Source organism: Mustela putorius, unplaced genomic scaffold (genome assembly GCF_011764305.1).
Source record: "Mustela putorius furo isolate JIRA1106 unplaced genomic scaffold, ASM1176430v1.1 tig00003834_pilon_pilon_pilon, whole genome shotgun sequence".
NCBI classification, from domain to species: Eukaryota; Metazoa; Chordata; class Mammalia; order Carnivora; family Mustelidae; genus Mustela; species Mustela putorius.
Genome location: NW_025421987.1, coordinates 72,579,102 through 72,600,297, shown reverse-complemented (window position 1 = coordinate 72,600,297; position 21,196 = coordinate 72,579,102). Strand labels below are relative to the sequence as shown.

General features: G+C 45.2%; 1 protein-coding gene across 3 annotated transcripts in view; it reads right to left on the bottom strand.

The window, feature by feature from the left end:
* Positions 1-14,377, bottom strand: part of GPR160 (G protein-coupled receptor 160) — a 40,463-nt gene extending 26,086 nt beyond the window's left edge. The window contains exons 1-2 of one of the 3 annotated variants that reach the window (XM_013058313.2): positions 14,356-14,377; positions 13,555-13,664 (exon numbers count right to left, since the gene is read on the bottom strand). The gene's annotated coding sequence lies outside the window, so the exon portion shown is untranslated. Of the gene's footprint in view, positions 1-13,136; positions 13,353-13,554; positions 13,665-14,355 lie in introns of those variants that run through there. The other 2 variants (XM_013058307.2, XM_013058311.2) reach the window with 2 other exon arrangements.
* Between the last annotated feature and the right edge of the window lie 6,819 nt (positions 14,378-21,196).

Below are 21,196 nucleotides of genomic sequence, written 5' to 3'. Positions count from 1 at the left end.
TTTATAAAGATTTTATTTATTTATTTGACAGACAGAGATCACAAGTAGGCAGAGAGACAGGCAGAGAGAGAGGAAGGGAAGCAGGCTCCCCGCTGAGCAGAGAGCCAGATGTGATCCCAGAACCCTGAGATCATGACCTGAGCCAAAGGCAGAGGCTTTAACCCACTGAGCCACCCAGGCGCCCCAGGATGGATCACAAGTTTAAACATAAAAGCTAAGACTAAACCTTCTAGAAGCAAAACAAAGGGGCATATCCTTGCAATCTTAGGTAGGAAAGTATTATTAGGCAAAATGCAAAATTACCAACCATAAAAGAAAAAGAAATTGCTAAAGAGGAATCAATAAAATTAAAATGTGCTCATAAGAAAATGAAAAGGCAAGACACACCCTGGAGGAAATATTCACAATGTATGTATCTAACAAAGGACTTGTGCCCAGACTACCAGACTACAAACACATACATATACACGTAGATAGCCTACAAATCAAGAATAAAAAAACACTCAAAACAAAAATGGGCAAAGTACTTGAAAAGACACTTCAAAAGGAAAATGTACAAATGATCAACAGCAAATGAAAAGGTGCTCAACATTATTAGTCATTAGGAAAAAGCCACTTAGAACCACAATGACATACAATTTCATACTCATCAGAATGGATAAAATTAAAATGACCAGTACCACGTATTGGAAAAGATGCAGCAGTATGAAGTGGTATAATCCCTTGGAAATCAGGCTGGCACTTAAACATACACCCATCCTATGATTCAGTGCTTCCACTCTCAGGTATTTACTCAGGAGAAACTAAAATAATATCCACCCAAAAACTGGTGTGACAATACCATATGCTGGTGAGGATGTGAAGCAACAGGAACTCTCACTGCTAGTGGAAATGCAAAATGGCACAGCGACTTTGGAAGACAGTTTGGTAGTTTTGTTTTGTTTTGTTTTTGTTTTTTTAAAGACTCTGTTTTTAAGTAATCTTTACACCCACTGTGGGGCTCAAACTCCTAACCCAGAGAGTCACACGCTCCACCAGCTGAGCCAGGCAGGTGCCCCTTAAATGTATTCTTATCATACAATTGTCCTCCTTTGTATTTACCCACAGGGACTGAAAACTGACCTCCACACAAAAGACTGCTTACAAATGTTTACAACAGCTTTATTTGTAATTGCCAAAATTTGGAAGAAACCAAGATGTCCTTGGATAAACTGTTATTCAGTGCTTTAAAAAGAAAAATGCTATCAAGCCACAAAAAGACATGGAGGAAACTTAAATGCATATTACTAAGTGAAAGAAGCCAATTTAAAAAGGCTACACACTTTATGATTCCAAGTGTATGACATTCTGGAAAAGGCAAAACTAGGGAGACAGTAAAAAGATCAGTGGTTGCCAGGATATAGAGGGGTGGGGAGGGAAGAACAGGCGGAGCCCAGAGATTTTAAGCAGCGCTCTGTATAATATTATAATTGTGAATATATGTCTTTATGGATTTGTCCAAACCCACAGAATATGTACCACCAACAGTGAACTTCAATGTAAACTGTGGATTTGGGATAATTATGAATCTGTCAATGTAGGTTCAAGAACTGCAACAAAAGTAGCTCTCTGATGTTACGGGGAGGCTGTGCCTATGTGGAGGTAGGGCGTAGATGGGGAATCTCTTTGGGAAATTGTACCTTCTGCTCAAGTTTGCTGTGAATCTAAAATTGCTCTAAATGATAAAGTCTACAATAAAAAAGGCTTGTAGAATAGGAAATATTTCTTAGATATATAAAAGCAGAAACCATAAAAGAAAAAAAATGGGTAACTTAGACTTCATCAAAATTCAAAGCTTTTTCTTTAAAAGGCACCATTAAGAAAACAAAAAGCTAAGTCACAGATTCAGAAAATATTTGCAAATCACATCAGATAAAAGACTTTCTTAAAGAATTTCTTAAAACATGAATATTTTTATTAAACATTTAATTTTTTAAAATATTTTATTTATTTGAGAGAGAGCTAGCATAAGCAGAGGGAGTGGCAGGCAGAGGGAGAGGGAGAAGCACACTCCCTGCTGAATTTATTAAACATTCTAAAGAATATTTTTAAAATTTTGAAACTAAGATAACAGTGACAACCCCGTTTTAAAAATAAGCAGATTTTTTGGGGTGCCTGGGTGGCTCAGTGGGTTAAAGCCTCTGCCCTCGGCTCAGGTCATGATCCCAGGGTCCTGGGATCGAGCCCCGTATTGGGCTCTCTGCTCAGTGGGGAGCCTGCTTCCTCCTCTCTCTCTGCCTGCCTCTCTGCCTACTTGTGATCTCTGTCAAATAAATAAATAAAATCCTTAAAAATAAAATCCTATAAAAGCTTCAGTTTAAAAAAAATAAAAAAAAATTTAAAAAATAAAAATAAGCAGATTTTTAAAAATATTTATTTATTTACTTATTTATTTAGAGAGCACAAATAGGTAGAGAGGAGGGCAGGCTCCCAGATCAGGGAGCCTGATGTGGGGCTCGACCCCAGGACCCTGGGACCATGACCTCAGCCGAAGGCAGACGCTTAACCAACTGAGCAACCCAGGCGCCCTGAAAAGGGGCAGAAGATTTAACTAAACATTTTGCCAAAGATATGAGCACACGGAAAGGTACTCAACATCATTAGTCATTAGGGAAGTGCAAATTAAAACTTACGTAAGACATCACCACACATCCACTTGACCCGTCATAATCGAAACAACTAACAATACTGAGCATTGGCAAGAATGTAGTGAAATCAAAGCCCTCATGTATTGTGGTCAGACTCTAACACTGTACAGCCTCTTCTGCAAAAAGTGTGGCAGTTTCTTAAAAACTTAAATATAAACATACCATATGATCCAGTAATCACACACCTAAGAATCTACTTAAGAAAAATAAAAACACAGGTCCACACAAACACCTGTTCAAAATTTATAGTGGCCCCAAACTGGAAACAAAATGTCCATCAACTGGTAAGAGGATGAACAAAATATAGTACACATCCATAAAACTAAATACTATTCAACAATTCAAAGGGACAAGCTACTGATGTACGTGGTAAAGTGGATGAACCTCAGAACTATTAAACCAAGTGGAAGAAGCCAGACACTAAAAAATTGCAGATTCAAGGATTCCATTTATAGGAGATATCCAGGAAAGGCAGAAGATAGAGAGTAGATTAATGGCTGTCTTGGCTGTAAAGTGGCATGAGCAAACTTCGGGGTGATGGAAATGTTTTGAAATTAGAATGCAGTGATGGGTGTAAAAGTCTATAAAAATAAAAGAACTGTACCGTACCCATATGATAGATGGATTTTAGGGTATGTAAATTACACCTCAGCAAAACTGTTGTTGTTTTTTAACTTGTACAACAATATTTGTAACAGCTTTATTCATTAAAATGGCCCCAAACTGGAAACAACCCAAATGGTCTTCCAAGGAGAACAGATAAATAAATTGTGATAGATTAAAAAATGGAATGTTAGTTATTAATAAAAACCAAATTACTGAAACACACATGAAAGAGTCTCTAAAACATGTTGACAAAAAGTCAGTTTTGTTCTATTTATACTGTATTCCATTTATAAAATGTACATTACATTTCATTTATATGAATTTCAGGAAAAGGCAAAGCTCATTTATGGTGCTAGAATTCAGAACAGCAATTGCCTTTGGGGTAAGGAGACTGCACAGGGGCATGAGAGAACTTTCTGGAGCATGAAAATGTTCTGTATCTTTTTTTTTTTTAATATTTATTTATTTATTTGAGTGAAAGAGAGAGTGACAGCAAGTAGGGGTGGGTGGGAGGAGGAGAGGGAGAGAGAATCCTCAAGCAGACTTCCCCCTGAGCACAGAGTCCTAATGCCTAGCTTGATCCCAGAACCCATGATCATGACCTGAGTTAAAGTCAAGAGTTGGATGTTTAACTGAATGAGCCACCCAGGCGCCCCAAAAATGTTCTGTACCTTGACAAGGATGTTGTGTATCTGGGTGCATACACTGATCAAAACGTAACACTTACAGATCTGTGCATTTTACTGTATGCACCTGATGAATTTTTAAATGATTAAAAATGCCCTCCAGGGACGCCTGGGTGGCTCAACTAGTTAAGCCGCTGCCTTCGGCTCTGGTCATGATCCCAGGGTTCTGGGATCAAGTCCGGCATCCTGCTTCTTGCTCGGCAGGGAGCCTGCTTCTCTCGCTGCCTCTGCCTGACACTCTGACTGCTTGTGTGTGTTCTCTCTCTCTAACTCTCTCTCTCTGACAAATAAATAAATAAAATCTTTAAAAAAAATAAAAAAAATAGAAATGCCCTCCCAAACCCCACAAAATCCTTACTACTAGACCAACTCTGAATCATTCATAACTTATTTCCAGAAGGAATGGTATGTGTCTATTTGGAAATTGTAACATGCCAAACAGTTAATAAAAATGAGTGGCTAATGATTTAATACTTATTTTTAAATGTTTTTTTTTTTAAATATTTTATTTATTTATTTGAGAGAGAGACAGCGAGAGAGAGCATGAGCGAGGAGAAGGTCAGAGGGAGAAGCAGACTCCCCGTGGAGCTGGGAGCCCAATGCGGGACTCGATCCCAGGAATCCAGGATCATGACCTGAGCCGAAGGCAGTCGTCCAACCAACTGAGCCACCCAGGCGTCCCTATTTTTAAATGTTTTAATTATATCATGTGATATATACATATATATTTAACTTCTTTGTGTTATGGAACAGAATCAAACTCATTTACCCTTTGTATATTCATTCACTCATTTCCTCCAAAAATATTTAGGGAGGGCTAAAAATATTTTCCGGGCATCCAACTTCAAATTGCAACTCAATCACAAAAACAATATTGACAGTTTACTTTTTCTTCACATCAGAATCAGAGTGTGCCTTTCAGAACGATGTCTGCTTAACGTGAGTTTCCTCATCTGGTCATGGGAAGAAGTGGTGTCAGACAACCTGACTGTCTCAGACTTCTGAAGCAAAACCACGTTTGGTGCCCACCAAGTCCAGCAGATTCAGGACTAGTAAATGAGGTGGTCATTTCAGGCTTCCACTAACTACACGTCCACACACATACACACACGCAGCTGCTCCCCTCCACCCTGAAGCCACTCACTGGACAGTGGCATCTTTTATAGCTCAGGACTCAGGCTAGGAGGAAGGGACCGCCGCCACCACAGGAAGCCACCACCCTTCCACTCCCAACCCCCACCTTAGAGGTAGAGCTTAGAGTCTGCTCTCAACCAGGCCTGCAGATGTGATGACGAATGAGGCACGACCTCTGCTCCCCAGAGAGTCTGTCTACAGCACACATGGGCCAGCGCACAGGAGCGTACAGTGTCAGGGTGCTTCCTACACTCCTCTCGTACCTTCTCCAGACCGTTTATAATGTTTGTGGCTTTTGAACCAGTATCTCCACTCCAGGAATTTATCATAAGGAAATAATCAGAGCTGGAGGAAGTACCACAGGAGCAGCCTACTTGGGCAAACTTGTAATTGCCTACAAAACACCATCCTGCCCCAAAAGAATCAAAACAACGTAAATGTCTGACAACAGGGAAGTAGTCAAATGAATCATGATGGTCACACTACCTGCAGCCATGAAAGATAAGCTTTGTGGGAAAGCATAGTGGAAAATGCTGACGATATAATGTTAAGTGACAGAAGCAAGCTAAAAGCTGCATGTATCAGGGCTCCGGGGGGAGGGGCGTGGCCCAGAGTGGAATTCTCCCTGCTTCCCAAAGATTCTGCTGATCCTGGAATCAGTGTTACTGAGGGGAGTGAGCCCTTGTCCTCAGACAGTCTTACGGTAGGGGGATGGGAGGCTGAAAACCAGTGGTACAGAGAGGACTACCCCAATACTGGGTGAACAGGGAAAATGTACGTATGTACACAGATCGGGGTAATCAGTGCCAGGCCCTCTATGTTTGGTAAGACTGTGGCCTTGTAAATCAATACTTCTCAAATCTGTGTGGGTCTTGTTAAAAAATGGATTGTGGAGGTGACTGGGTGGCTCAGCTGAGATTGAGCATCTGTCTTCGGCTCCAGTAGTGATCCTGGGGGCCTGGGATGGAGCCCAGAGTCCAGCTGGCTCCCTGCTGAGTCTGCTTCTCCCTCTCCCTCCCTCCACCCCCACCTTCCTGACTCCTGCTCTCAAATAAATAAAACACCTTTTGAAAAATGGATTCCAATTCAATGTCTGTCATGGGCCTAAGATTCTGCATTTCTAACAAGCTTTCAGGTTATGTCTGGCCTGCTGGTCCACGGGAGACAGAAAGACAGACAGACAGACAGACATACACACACACACACACACACACACACACACACAGAAGAGCATGGTTAGGGATGGACACATCCTGCAGGACAGCCAAGCTACACTAACTGACTTTCTGGTTGGTCACAGCATGGGCGCATTTACTTTTTACGCCTCCCCTATGCTGAAAATGTATTGCTTTTGTAATCAAAAAGAATACTTTTTACTATTCAAAACCTGGGACCTGGTAATTATTCTCACAGGAGTCCATCCCAAATAATGGGAAACGGAATCAAAAGGTAAAAATCAAAAGGTAAAATCAAAAGGTAAAAATGCGGTCTTTACTCACAACACTTCTAATACCAGATGTGAGGTTTTACACACCAAGCTGTTCTGACACTGCCCAGAGTTAGTGCACAGCCCCAAGGGTGGGTATAAGTCCCCCCAAGAAGGCCGCTCCCATTCCAGACACCAGCCACAAGTCCAGGTTGTCACTTACACTTCTACCAAGCTCAAAACTGGGGGTTTCCACAATGCCCCCCTCGGGTTAACGATTTAGCAGCTCACAGAACTCAGGACTACACTTGACTATTCCTGGTGTATTATAAAGGCTACAATTCAGAAATAGCCGAATGCAAGAGATGCACAAAGCAAAGTGGGAGGACAGCAGCTTCCACACCTGCTCTGGGCACATCACCCCCAACCCAGCACCTTGAGGTGCTCACCAACCCGAAGCTCTCCGAATCCCAACACCTAGGCACGATTGATTAAGTAACTGGCCCTTAGTGATTAAGAGAACCTACAGCCCCATGGCAGAGGGGGGCGCTTAAAAGCTCCACCCCTCTATCCACAGGGTTGGCTCCTCTGGCAACCAGACCCCCGGGGTAAGAATCCTCTCATTCGCATAAATGCCTTTATAATGGAAAGGAGCTTATTCTGAATAACAAAGGGCACTCCTCTCGTCCAGAGCTCGGTACCAGAACTGGGATGAAGACTGAGTGTATTAATTTCTTATAATATTGCAGAATCAAAGGTTTATGTATGGGCAACTTAGAATGATACACAGTATCAAAAAATAAGCCCTCATCTAGTTCTCTAATATTAAGAGAATAGCTCAAAAAAGGTTGAAATAGCATGTAATTACTACATACTGTATTTGTAATGACATGAAAAAAAGCAATGGGAAATTTTAATCACAGTATGAGAACTTTGTTAAAATGCTAACATAAAATGAATTAAATGTTTATAACATGTTAAAATCATTATTTTTTTAAAAAAGCAAAACAACAAAACTGGCCAGAAACAGGTCAAAATGTTCATGTCTTTGGGTCCTTGAATAGTGGGGGTAATAGAAGATTTTTTTTTCCTTTCACCTTTCAAGGATAAGATGGAAAGAAAGGAGCTTGCGAGTGATTAGGATAAAGGGATCCAAGGGTACCCAGGGAAAGTGGAGGAGGCAGTGGAGGGAAGAGCATACAAGGGCAGGTGACAGAAAGCAGGCTTGGGGGCTTATTAGCTGGGGGGTGGGGTGCGAGTGTGGGCTGTGAGAGAACTCACTGGAACACCTGGCTGGGAGTGGAGGGAGAGAAATGGGAGGAGAAGGACACCGGGTTTAGTCAGGCAGGCTGGATGGCTGAAGCTACAAGTCTGGATATGGGCTGGGAGGAGGAAGGGGTCCAAAAGCCCACTCCCTTTCTCCCTGACCCCAGCTGGCACTCCCACGGAGAGGTCTGGGCAGAAGCTGTCAACAGGGGAGCCACTGCCTCTGAAGGCTGGAGGATGCTGGCTGCACCACTCTGCCTCCTTGGGCACAATGGATGCCTTGTGATTCCTAGGAACACCCCAACTATCATTCTCTCCCTTTCCCTCCCCAGGATGTCATGCCTCCTTAGAATTCTTTGAGGGCGTAGGGAATACACACTCACCTTGACCTCCTCTAATAAAGCCCTGCTGCGTTCCCAGCCCGATCCTCACTTTGCTTTGGTACCTCTCCTGACAGGCAACAAAAGGCAACAGAAAAGACCAATAAATCTGCACCACTGCCTGATGATCAAACTAGACAGCTCCTTTTAAAACTGCAAAATACTATGGAAGTATTAGTTAACAGCATCTTCACTCCTTCTCCAAGCTAAAGGATAAACCTGCCAGTGGACCCGCTCTATGATTTCACCGCTCGAGAGAGGCAAGTTGGACACACGGCTTCACTGTACCTGTATCAGGATTTCACAAAATTGTTGTAAGCCTCTCGGGACACTCCTGTGAGACACACTGATCCCCAGCTGACGGAGGGAGAGGCACTGGTAGCATAGCACCCTCCATCTGCCCCAAGCCGCCACAGAAGGTGGCAGAGGTGGGGCTGGGACTCCTGTGTCCATCCCCCTAGTCCACACTAACATCAGCCTGTTCTTCCACCATAGGATGAAGTCTGCACCCACATGGAACGCCAGGAGATTCCATCTCTTTTCCAGAGTCAGCGCAGGTTTTAATCCCCCAACAACAGAGCCAAAGCTCAGGGTTGACCGCCATGGGCCCGGGCCTTACTCTTCCAAAGCTGCTGCTGCACCAGACACGCTGTGAGCATTTGTCATGGAGAACCTTTCTCTAAGGCCACAAGTCTGCTCAGATGGGCAGCCCTTGGCTCACTCTGAAAACAGAAGGGTCAGAGCTGGGAACCATCTCTCCCCCATAGCCTGCCTTCTAAAGCCATGGGGGGAAATCCTGCAGAAGTGAAGGAGGCAGGGCTCTACCAACAACAGTAAGAGCTAACCCCCGGTGAATCCTTATATTGTAAGGCTTGATGTGCCATGGAATCCACACAGCCCTACAAGATGGGGATTATTATTACCGCCGTTCCACACAGGAGAAAACCGAGGCTCAGAATGGTTTAAAAAAAATCGGTCAAGGACACACAGCTAAGTAACAGAAGAACCAGAAATAAATCCTGCCATCTGGCAACAGTCCACATGCAGGATCGCTCTGCCTCACCTCTGTTAGGTCTAGCCAATACCAAGCAGCCCGCTTTCCCTTGCCATCTGTCTGTGTGACCCGGTCTTAGTAATCTCCTCTCTTGTGGGAGCATGCACCCACAAACTTGAATCCAAGTTCTCCTGAAAGGGTGCAATCAACTGGGTATTCCAGCATATCCCAAACACCTCAGTCTCTAAACTTGTGTCTTTCAACTAAACAAGGCTTTCTACTTACAGCCCTCATTCGTTCTTTTCTGTCACCTAAGGTATTATATACGTGCACCAATAGTTCTAGTGACAAAGACCACAAAACATCACTTGACATTTCCTTGAAACCACTCCACAAGGTTCCATTTGTGATGTTATTTTCTCTTCCTTTTCAACCCCCTCAACCTCCAAGATCTATGAACACTTGGACTTCAGGGAAAGGAAACACAGATCAAAACAGAAGCTTCAACTGTAACGAAACTGTGGATACAGACAGAGGAGAGAATACCTGTTTCATGACCCTTTACTAAAAGTTTCAAGAGGAAGAAATTGGGCCATCCTTTGTCTCCTATCACAGAAATCTCTCAAAGGCTGGGCTGTGAGCCTCTCAGTTCCTTATTCCTGTAAGAGCACTCAGACAGGGCTGGGTCTAAGCAGCATGCAGGAGTAGATCTGTCCCAACCTGGCCAGGGAACGGAGGGTGGGGAGTACCCTTGCAAGTCCTCGGAACCCTCAGAGCAGCTCAAGAGAGCCAACGCACAACCTCGAGGATCTGTGTGGATCCCAGTGACAGGCTGCTTAAAGGAAGGAGGGCTTCTTGGTGCCCCATCCCCACGGAACACCCTGGGGACCCCCAAGGTGCACAAGACCCATACTCCTACTCACAGTTAGTGGTGTGGATATTGGGGGCATTCCTTTTCTCCACTGTGGCTTGCCCATACATACAACACTCCATCTGTGTTGTAGAGCAACGGTAGGAAATTAAAGTTCTATGTGATAAGCCCAGCAGGCAGGGTGCAAGGAAATGACATACCTTGTCTTCCTGTGACATGCAAACACTGCAGAGAAAACAAGACTCTTCATTCCCTCAAGTGAGTATGTGCTTTCCCATTTTTCTTGGAACAAGAGCCTTTCGACCTATTTCTGTTATCCCCTTTTGGACAGACAAATCCACAGAAAGACTGCTCACTATGGGAGAATCGCAGGCACGCTGGGGCCCCGCCTCAAGATGGTGGGCATCTCAGGGAGCAGAGGAGACCAAGGGAACCGGGGCATGCTACTCTGCTCCAGGGAGGAGGCTGCTCCAGGTCTGCCTCTGCGAATCCCTGGGCACAGAACAGTTCAATTTCCCAATTCAAAACACCGGTTCAGTTTTGACTCTGCTGGCCTGGCTTGATAAAACAGCTGATGTATGAACATGGCCCATGCCCCGAGTTCCTAACCAAGGCAGCTGAAAGCAGTCAAAAGACGGCTTGCCTACAATGACTGACCAACTCGGGTGTGGCACTCAGGTGTCTGCAAAAGGCAGTGTGGACAGCACAGAGGCTGGAGAATCATGTAAACATTATGATCTAACAGAGGTGAGTTTGAATCCTGGCTCTACCCTTACTAGCTGCAAGGCCTCAAGTGAACCATTAACCAACCTCTCTTAGCTCTAATTTCATCTGCAAAATGGGCTAATACCCAACTCTGAGACACGTGTGAGACTTAACGTGTGTGTGTGTGTGTGAAGACTACCACGAACCCTTCATAAATGCCACATTTCCTTCCCCCATCTTTCTAAAGAAACAACTTGGCCAAGTCTTAGCTTCTTTAGATTTCACGGTCCTCATCTGTTGGAAAGGAGAATCATGCTCCAGCAGCTCTGTTCTATCCCCACAGGAAGGCATGAAGTGGTGCAGATGAAAGCAGGGTGCTTAAAAATCAGGTTGACCTGATTGCCAACACCTTTTCCTTTCATTTCAAGGCCAACAAAGCACTAATTTGCTTCCCTAATATGTTTCTACCCTTCCATAACGAGATGCAGGGAAAAGACGCAATCACAAGTGTGGTCATTCCTTACAATGGCTATTAGCAATCAACTCCTCAAGGCTGAATCCCCCCCCACCCTCACAAAGAAGCCAGGAAACATTATTAGGTCACTCACTGCGTGGTCACTTAAGAGCCCAGCAAGTTTGTTTTTCTCTCTCCATGCTCTTGTTTTAGGGAACTGAGGTAGAATATAAAGTCACTTACCAGCTGCAGCTTTCTTTTACCCACACACCAAAAAAACAGCCACAGGCCAAATGACTCCACTTAAGTATCATCAAGAATTCACTATGACATTTTCCAACTGTAAGGGGATTTTTGTCAGCTCTCTTTTCCCACACCCTGTGAGAAAACTGGAACATGCTTTGGCATTTCCTGCACGGACTGACTGACAGCATCTTTACAACTTTTTTCCACTGGTGGACCCACACCAGCAAGGGCTAGGCTGATCTGGCACTTCAACTTTCAATGACCACAGTATCATCTACTTAATTTTTCTCTTAACAGCAACGAGGCATTAAAGTCAGTTCCGCTGAAGCTACTAAGAAATGTAGGTTTATCTTTCAGGAGTATGCCCCCCCAAATTTTAACATCCCCCTCACGCAATCACCACATTTCCAAATTACTAGTCAAGCATGACAGAATGAGTAGAATTGTATGATAAATCTAGAAGGGAAAGAATGAGCAAGCTGGAAGAATATATAGATATTACTGCCCAGGTCCCTCTCCTTCAATGTGGTTCTTGGAAAGCAAAAAGAACAGAGCCCAATATTTTAGAAGTCAATTCTTTGCTAAATATTTATACATCATGATGCCTGAGGCTAACAAGGTGAAAAGGCCAATACAAACAGATAAGATCTCTTTATCAGGCAATAAGTACATCCCCACTCACCCTGTGATTTTTTTTTTTTTTACAACATATACCTTTTATTGATGTATACCATGCTTCCAGAAGCATACACAAATCTTTTTAAGATTATATTTATTTATGAGAGAGAAAGCGCAGAGAGAACATGGCGGGGGTAGGTGTAGAGGGAGAAGCAGCTCCCCGCTGAGCAAGGAGCCCAGGGAGATGGGGGGCTCCATCCCAGGGCTCTGAACTCATGACCTGAGCCAAAGGCAGAAGCTTAACCCACTGAGCCACCTAGGCACCCAGTATACACAAATATCAAGTGGGTAAGTCATGTGTTTATTACTCTGAGCTTTATTTGATGAGCATAACTTGGGAAAAAATTTGGGTAGTTCAGGAAAACTGCTAACACATCTTACACAACCTGTCTGTTGGCACAACTCAATCCCCAGCTTGCTAATACCCTCTGTATGAAAAGAGCTGACCCAGCATCTACCTGCATCAACTTGATCCCCTCAACTCTGTCACACTCAGCAACACCCAATGCCTACTGAGCAAAAAAAAAAAAGAAAGAAAAAGATAATAATAAAGCAGCACTGCAGCAGGGAGAAAAAGAAGACTTTTTAATGAGTCTAGAGAGGCAGACTTTACACCTGATTTACAAAAAGTGAGGGTCTGTGGAAGGCCTGCAATCTAGAAACATCAGCAGTGCTTTCCAAACCTACTTTCTGCACAACATCTTCCACTGGTGGTGATGGTGTTACTTTGAAAGGAAAATGCCAAACATACCAAAGTAGAGACAATAGTGTGAGGAATTCCATCCTGTACCCTTCATCCCAGCTAGTGACAATTCGCAGCCCATCTCCTTTGGAACTCCCTCCCACCCCTTACTTTTGTGCTTTGCAAAACTAAATTATTTGGAAGCAAATCCTCCACCTGTATTTCAATTTCAGTATGTATTTCTAAAAGATAAGGTTTTTTGAAAAAATCATAACACCATTACCAAAAATAACAAAAATAATCTTAATACTATCAACTAACCAGTAAAAAGTCCTTATCAGCTCAATTTTTGGTGAACTTTTCCCCTTCAAATCAGGATCCAACCAATGTTCGCACACTGCATTACTGTGTCATGTCTCTTCAACAGTGTTTAAACTGCAGGTTCCCCGTGGCCGCGATTCTCAGAGCGGCCAGGCTGATCGCTATTGGCAATTCCCAATAATTCCATACCGCGGATACCACAAAAAGATTCCAGTCCTAGAGGTTCGTCAAAGAAATCAGGCACGTATATTAAGCAGACGTTTTTACAAATTAAATAAGTTACAAAAAAAATCTGAAAAGCAAACGCGAAACGATTTGACCTGAGCAATTATTAGCAATTCTCAGAGCCAAACACTCAATCACGTGCCCTTTGCGATTCTGATCCGTGTAGGTTTATCTCTGCACACCCCCGCCTTACCCGAGTCATCTGCACGTCTTCGGCCTGCGGGACCTTCCTCCGCGGGCTGTGTCCTTGCGGTCGCCTCTGGAATTGCGGGGTTCGGCCCTGCCGCCACCTCCTGGGGCCACCTGCTCAGGTGAGAAAAAGAGAGCTTCAGCCAACCAGTTTCGGAGGGCAGTCCCAGGTTGCTGAGGGAGACTTTTGAGCCAGCCAGGACAGAACCAACCGAACAAACAGCCCCGCAAAATCCTTGAGGCTTAATCCCAGTGCCCGGCGCGCGGGGGCACAGTCCCCAACGACGAAGGGCGAGGAGAGGGGTCGCAGGGTCCGCCCCAGCGAACTCACGTGCGTCTGTGTCCGTGACTGATTACACCCACCTTTGGGTGCCAGAAGAATGAAACTTACAGACACCATTTCTGAAACGTCACCTATTTGATAATGTTTAAAAAGCTATCTCCACTGGAAACGCAGGGTGCGAGTGTCTGGCCAGCCCAGGCCACCGGGTTCCATCCCCGCACCCCGAGGCCCCAGACCCACGACGGCCCGCCAGCGCAAAGGCTACGCGATAACCGCCCCCCCACCCCGCCCAAGCCCAAGCAGTCAGGCTCGGGCGTCTGCAGCTTTCCGCCAAGGGCCCCCGCCCCACTCCACGATCTCTTCAGTGGTGGAGAAACCCCAGCCTCTGAATCCGAGGGAAATTCGTCTCCCTCCCTGACGCGCACGGCGCCCGCCTGAGAAGCCGCAGGCAGCGCGGGTGCAGCCGACTGCCCCAAACCCGAGGCGCGCCCGCAGCGGCGAACCGCCGCCCGTCGCACTCACCCGGCGCGGCGGGGCTCCGGATCGCGCTCCGCGTCCCCGGCGCTGGGCGCGGGACCAGACACCTGCTGCGCCCGGCCCCAGGTGACCGCCGGGAGAGGGGCGGGAGCTCCGCGCGCTGGCCGGGCTCCGCCCCCAGCGCTCCCAGGAGGAGGAGCGGAGTAACGAGCGTAGCCCCCGGGGACTCTGTTGGGACCCCGCCGCCGCTAGGCCCGCTCCGACCAGGAAGTGCGGGCGTCCGAGCCGGGCAGCCTTTGAGCGCACGCCCCGTTGCGCCCCCGGCGGGAGGCTGGCCGGAGGGGCGCCGCCTGCTGGCGGGGGGAAGAAAGGCGATGGAGGATGGGGAGAGCGGGAGCTGCCCGCCGCTCAAGGGAGACCTTTTCCGCGTACCCGGCCTTGAGAACCCAGCCCCAACCCAAGGAGCTCCGGTATTTGCAGGGTGGGCGGGGGCCATGGGCAGTTGTCTCCAGATGAAGGTACACACAGGGTAACAGACCCTGAAACATGCATGCCACTAGACAACGGCCGGTAGGGCACTATGAATTCACTTTTTATATAAAAATCTGCAAATAGCACATTTGCAAATAATACAATTATATTACATTATCTTTTTTTTTTTTTTTCGCCAACAACGGTGCTCAAATGTTGATTTTATCCAGTAAGTATTTGTGGAGCACCTACACCTTGCCAGTCGTTTAAACGTTTAAAATGTGGCACAATTTCCTCCTCGTTTTCCTTCAGAGCCTTGAAGGAGGGGCGTGGCCTGAGCCTTCCCAATTTCTCAGAGAGCCTGCGCCGGCTTTACAAGGAGTCTGGGAAACGCCCGCCAGAGGGCGCAAGAAGAACCCCGTGGTAGAAGTAAGTGTGTGCCGCCGAGGGAACCCAAGACCTCCCCCAAGAAGAATTCCTGAAGGAGGGGAGAGGTGAGCTGTCACGAAGGACTGCAGGGTAGGGGCGCCGGGGTGGCTCAGTGGGTTAAAGCCTCTGCCTTCGGCTCAGTTAGGATCCCAGAGTCCTGGGATCAAGCCCCGCATCGGGCTCTCTGCTCGGCGGGGAGTCCGCTCCCTCTCTCTGCCTGCCTCTCTGCCTACTTGTGATCTCTGTCTGTCAAATAAAAATCTTAAAAAAAAAAAAAAAAAAAAGACTGCAGGGTTCATTGGGCAGTGCAGTGTTCCAGCCGGGACCCCACCGAGAGCAAAGTAACAGCCGCCGTCCGTGGAGTGTAGGTAAGACAGGAGCTGGGCACGCATCACTTGAAGCGAAGCTCACACCAGCCCCACAAGGCAGGGCTGTCCCTCCTCCAAGAGCGAAATGAAGACTTGGCCGGCGACGGCTTTGGGACGAGGTGACTCTGAGGCTAGCCGACCCTTCCAGGCCAGCCCGGCAGGCGGGACTTGTCTTCCGACGCCCCCCAGCATCCCCGGTAGCCCCGAGTGCCGGCTGCTCTCCCTCCGTTCCCAAGGCCTGGGTCCGCAACTGCCCTCAGACCCCTCCGGTCGGGAAGAGGTGCCCGACCTCGTGGCTGTGCACGTGGGACTCCTTCCCAAGGGGAGCCCCGTCTCAGGGGCCTGGGGAGGGACGGAGGCAGAGCCCCGGGTCGCTCCCCCAGCCCCCCAGCATCTGCTCTCTCCCTCCATAAGAACAGAGCTGAGCTGAGCCTGGGACCGCTTAGAACAAAGACTACGTTTCCTTGCCTCTCTGGCAACAATATTCATCGACAGGGGTGCCCGGAGCCCCCAGAATCCACTTGACGCAGCAGCACTTCAGAGACGACTAGCCCTCCCCCAGCATCTCTGATATGTCAGATATTCTTCACCGGGCAGACATTGCGGTCTGCCTTCCTGATATCCGCTTCCCAGACCTTTCTTCTGAGAGACCCACATTTTGTTCAGGGAGGCAAAGAGGGAAACGCTCATGGGGGTATAGCTCAGTGGTAGAGCATTTGACTGCAAAGAGGGAAACGCTCATCTTCCCAGAAGTCCTTGCGAGGCAGTCCCAGGACTTGATTCAGGCCACCGGGATGCAGGAGGAAGTTGCCTAACACATCTGAGATTTTACCTTCCTAACATCGCCTCGGTGTTTCCTTCCCGCTGTGAGGTGCTTCTGAGGTTGGAGGAGGGGCGGCTGCGTTAGGACCGCAGGGCGACACACCAGGGGTGTGGTCTCGAGCAACTGAATACAATCCTAATGGATACGCTATTCTTTCCCAAGAATAAACGTCAAACATCAATCCTGATTAATACTCTGCCTAATACAGAGTAGTAATAGCAGTAATAGTAGTAATAGCAAAGGAGGACTTCGGGCATGAAATAGTCCAAGTATGAGTTTCAGCTCTTCGGGTTTTTTTTTGTTTTTTGTTTTTTGTTTTTTTAGCTAGCCACTTTGGGCAAATTTGTGAACTTAGATTTTGTAAAATTAGAAGTCATAAAAACACATAAACACACACACAAACACAAACCCCCCCAAATCCATAAAAACACAAAAAACCCCAGAGGTCATAAAAACACATAAAAACCCACAAACATAAAAACACAAAATTAGGAGTCATAAAAACATAAAAACATACACACACTCAAAATGCAGTGCCTGGCATACAGTGAGTGATTAATAAACTATCATTGAGATATTGGGATGATTCTTATCTAATGGTTTTTAGTCTCCACTAGATGGATACCTGGCCTTCTGTAGATTCAGAATCACGTATTCACTTTCCAGTTTCATCCCTTACACAAGCCTTTTTGCCTATTCAGATTTTAGATGCTTTGTAACAGCAAAGCCAATCCTTAAGTAAAAAACTTCACTTGTCTAGTATCTTGTTTCCTCAATTTCTAGCCTATACCTACTGTACCAAAAATTGTTTTTAAAAAATAAGAATAGAGAGATACATGCTGGCTTAGTCTGTAGAGCTTGCCACTTTTGATCTGGTCATGAGTTCGAGCCCCACCTTGGGCCTAAAGTTTGCTTAAAAAAATAAATTAAAAATAAAAACATGAAAGAATAGAAACGTGTGTTTTGTAGTGACTAGTCATGAATTACTGGTACCCTAATTTGACAAATACAGGTGCATATTTGACTCTTTCTAAAACAAGAAACTCTAATTTCAATGCTTCTAGGTTTGCATTTTTAACTACCAAACAAAATGTTTTAATGGTCCAAAAACTTGCTTTTGTTCAAACTGCATCATATCCCTCTTTGCTGACGTTGAATAACATTAAAAATGAGTATTATTGGGTCACCTGGGTGGCTCAGTGGGTTAGCCTCTGCCTTCAGCTCAGGTCATGATCTCAGGGCCCTGGGATCGAGCCCCACATCAGGCTCTCTGCTCAGCGGAGAGCCTGCTTTTTCCTCTCTCTCTCTCTGCATGCCTCTCTGCCTACTTGTGATCTCTCTGTGTCAAATAAATAACTAAAATCTTTTAAAAAATGAGTATTATTCACTTAGATTTTTACTTAAAAAATATACATGCTTTCAACTACTACTTTTTTTTTTTTTAAGATTTTATTTATTTATTTGACAGAGAGAAAGAGATCACAAGTAGAGATCTGAGCAGAGAGCCAGATGCGGGGCTCGATCCCAGGACCCTGAGATCATGACCTGAGCTGAAGGCAGAGGCTTATCCCACTGAACCACCCAGGCGCCTTACTGCAGGTTTTTTTCATTTAAATTTTAGGTAGTTAACATACAGTGCAATATTGGTTTCTGGAGTAGAATTCAGTGATTCATCACTTACATACAACACCCAGTGCTCATCATAACAAGTGCCCTCCTTAATTATTTTTTATTTTTTACTATTATTTTTATTGGGGGGAGGGGCAGAAGGAGAGGGAGAGAGAATCTTAAGCAGGCTCCACACCCAGCATGGAGCCTGTTGCAGGGCTTGATCTCACAACCCTGAGATCATGACCTGAATGGAAATCAGATGCTTAACTGACTGAGCCATCCAGGCACCCTGTAGTTTTTAAGTTAAAAATTTACCATAATTTGAGGGGGCACCTGGGTGGCTCAGTGGGTTAAACCTCTGCCTTCAGCTCAGGTCATGATTCCAGGGTCCTGGGAACAAGCCCCGCATTGGGCTCTCTGCTCAGCGGGGAGCTTGCTTCACCGCTCTCTGCCTGCCTCTGCCTACTTGTGATCTCTCTCTCTGTCGGGTAAATAAATAAAATCTTTTTTAAAAAAATACCATAATTTAACCTGCCTTCTATTACTAGACATTTAGGTTATTTTTAGTTTCTCTCATCACAAACAACATTGCCTTGAAAATCTTAGTCCCCACACTTTGGTCCACATTAAGCTGACCACGTCTCCCCACTCCACTGCTACCTCCCCATTCTGCCATCTCCAGGCCACCATCCATCTGTTGACTGGATTATTTGAAGAGCCTCCTGAATGGCTCCCTTACCCTGCTTCCTTCCCTCTCTCTTTGCCTGCCTCTCTGCCTACTTGTGATCTCTGTCTGTCAAATAAATAAATAAAATTTATTTTTTAAAAATGTTCTAAAATGTCAGGTCAGATATTATCCCTCTCTGCTCAAAACATCCTGGGGCTTCCTTCTCAAATTCAGAGAGAAAACCAGTCTCTGCAATGGACTATAAAGCTATACTGTCTGCCCCCAATTCCATTACCTCCCTGAACTGTACCCCACTCTGTTCCAGCCACACTAGCTTCCTTGTAGCTTGTCTAATTTTTTTATGTGCTGTGTATGCTTCTGCCTCAGGGCCTTTGCACTTGCCATCTCCTCTCTCTTAACTCTCTTCTTCCAAATACCATAAGACTTCATCTTTTACCTCCTTCAAGTCTTTACTCATAGGCGTGTCTTCCCTGGCCACAAATTACTAAATGCCCAAGATATCCTGGTTCCCTTTCATTCTCCTTTCCCCTTAGCACTTCACCTTCTAACATGCTGTATCTTTGAAGTGTTTACCTACTTTACTGTCTGTTATGCCCCCATCCTTCTACCTTAAGCTGTGAGCTCTGAGAAGGTAAGGATTTTTGTTGTTGAGAGTAGGGATTTGTTTCGTTTATTGAAGTATCTCTAGCACCTAGCAGTTTTCAGGATAGACTTGTTGAATGAATGAAATATGTAAATATGTAAATAAATATTTAAATATGTAAGAGAAGTTCCTAGAATAGAAGTACAATTTCTGGGTCATGGGGATTTATGCTCAAGATTTTCATCTACACTTCCAAATTGCCCTTTCAAAAGGTTGGAACAACATTCCTACCAACTGAGCACTGGTTTCCACTCACACTCACCGCTTTGATCACATACCTGTCTTTCTTCAGTGTTATTTATTTATTTATTTTTAAAAGATTTTATTTATTTATTTGATAGACAGAGATCACAAGTAGGCAGAGAGGCAGGCAGAGAGAGAAGGGGAGCAGGTTCCCCGCGGAGCTGAGAGTCTAATGTGGGGCTCGATCCCAGGACCCTGGGATCATGACCTGAGCCAAAGGCAGAGGCTTTAACCCACTGAGCCACCCAGGCACCCCTCTTCAGTGTTATTTAAAGGGCTTCTCAGAGAGAGTCTCAATGACAAACAATGGAATCCATTTTAGCTAATGTAAGTAGAAAAATAATTTTTTTTAAAGGGAAATCCACAGAATCTCAGGGCAGACCAGAGAGCCAAATGCACCTCTGCAGACAGGAACAATGCCAAATTGTACCTTGGTGACTGCACCCACAAACACCCCACTGCTGGTGCCTCTGGGCCCAGATGTTTAACTTGCTAGACCACCTGTCTGATTTAATAATTCTCGCTATTGATTAGTTTGATATTTAAAGGATTCATTGCTCACCAATGATCCACTAAGGTAGTGTCTTTCCCATTCTTAAATTCTTTATCTCACACTGTCTTTTGATTGTCTTGATTTTGCAAGTAACTTTTCTGAGAAGAGTTGATGCATCAATGCTGTATTTTGAGTCACCTCTCCTTATATCTATCATCTCAACTCATTGTCTTTCCTTTACCTCGGCCTTCTCTATTTTCTCAAGCCCATCTTCCAAGTCATTGATTCTTTTTTTTTTTTTTTCCCCCCAAACATATCTGTACTTTGTACCATTTCTGTTGTGGTTTTCACTCCCAAAATGCTTTCAATGTTACATCTCATTTCTTTTCCTGGTGGATGCCATTTTACTTCATCTTCCTCTCTGACCTCTCATATCTCTTCCTGAAGCCCTTGAATCATAGGCTCAGTGAATCATACGTTCTTTTAAAATTCTTTGAGGGAAGTATTTTTCTTAAATATCCTACCATATGTGTCTCTTTCTTTCAGTTGTGCTGATATGACTTAAGTCGTACTTTCTGTGTTCGACTCACCTCCAGATGTGAACAGTTATGCCTGGGTCTGGTGTTGTTCAAAAACAATTTGGAGAGGATCAGTGAAGTGAGCTGGCATAGAGGGCAGCTTCAAAGTGAAAATGTGGCCTCAGATTGCTCATGCCAAGTTATCTGTGTTGTCCTTGTTCTGAGTGGGTCTGGTCAGCCCCTGCCAAGCCAGCTTTGGTCTCCTCTTCCTTCTTCTGACCGCCAAGCAACTTTAATAGGTTAGAACACAGGTTCCAGAGAAAATTAAAATGATTCAGGTATTCAGTTTTATCATCAGCTTTACTTTCCTCTCTGTCTGTTCACAATTCTGTGGCTTTGGGGTTTGTTTTTGCTTTTAATGTTTAACTTCCATGGTGAAGTACACATGGGCAAGGCATAATTCTAAGTGTCTTACAATCGATATTCCCTGATTGAAGTCTTCCAACTATGCTCAATTTTATGATCCCCATGTTACGGATGAGGAACCGGAAGCACAGAGAGATGAAAGAACTTGCTCAAGCTGCATGATGTACAGAACA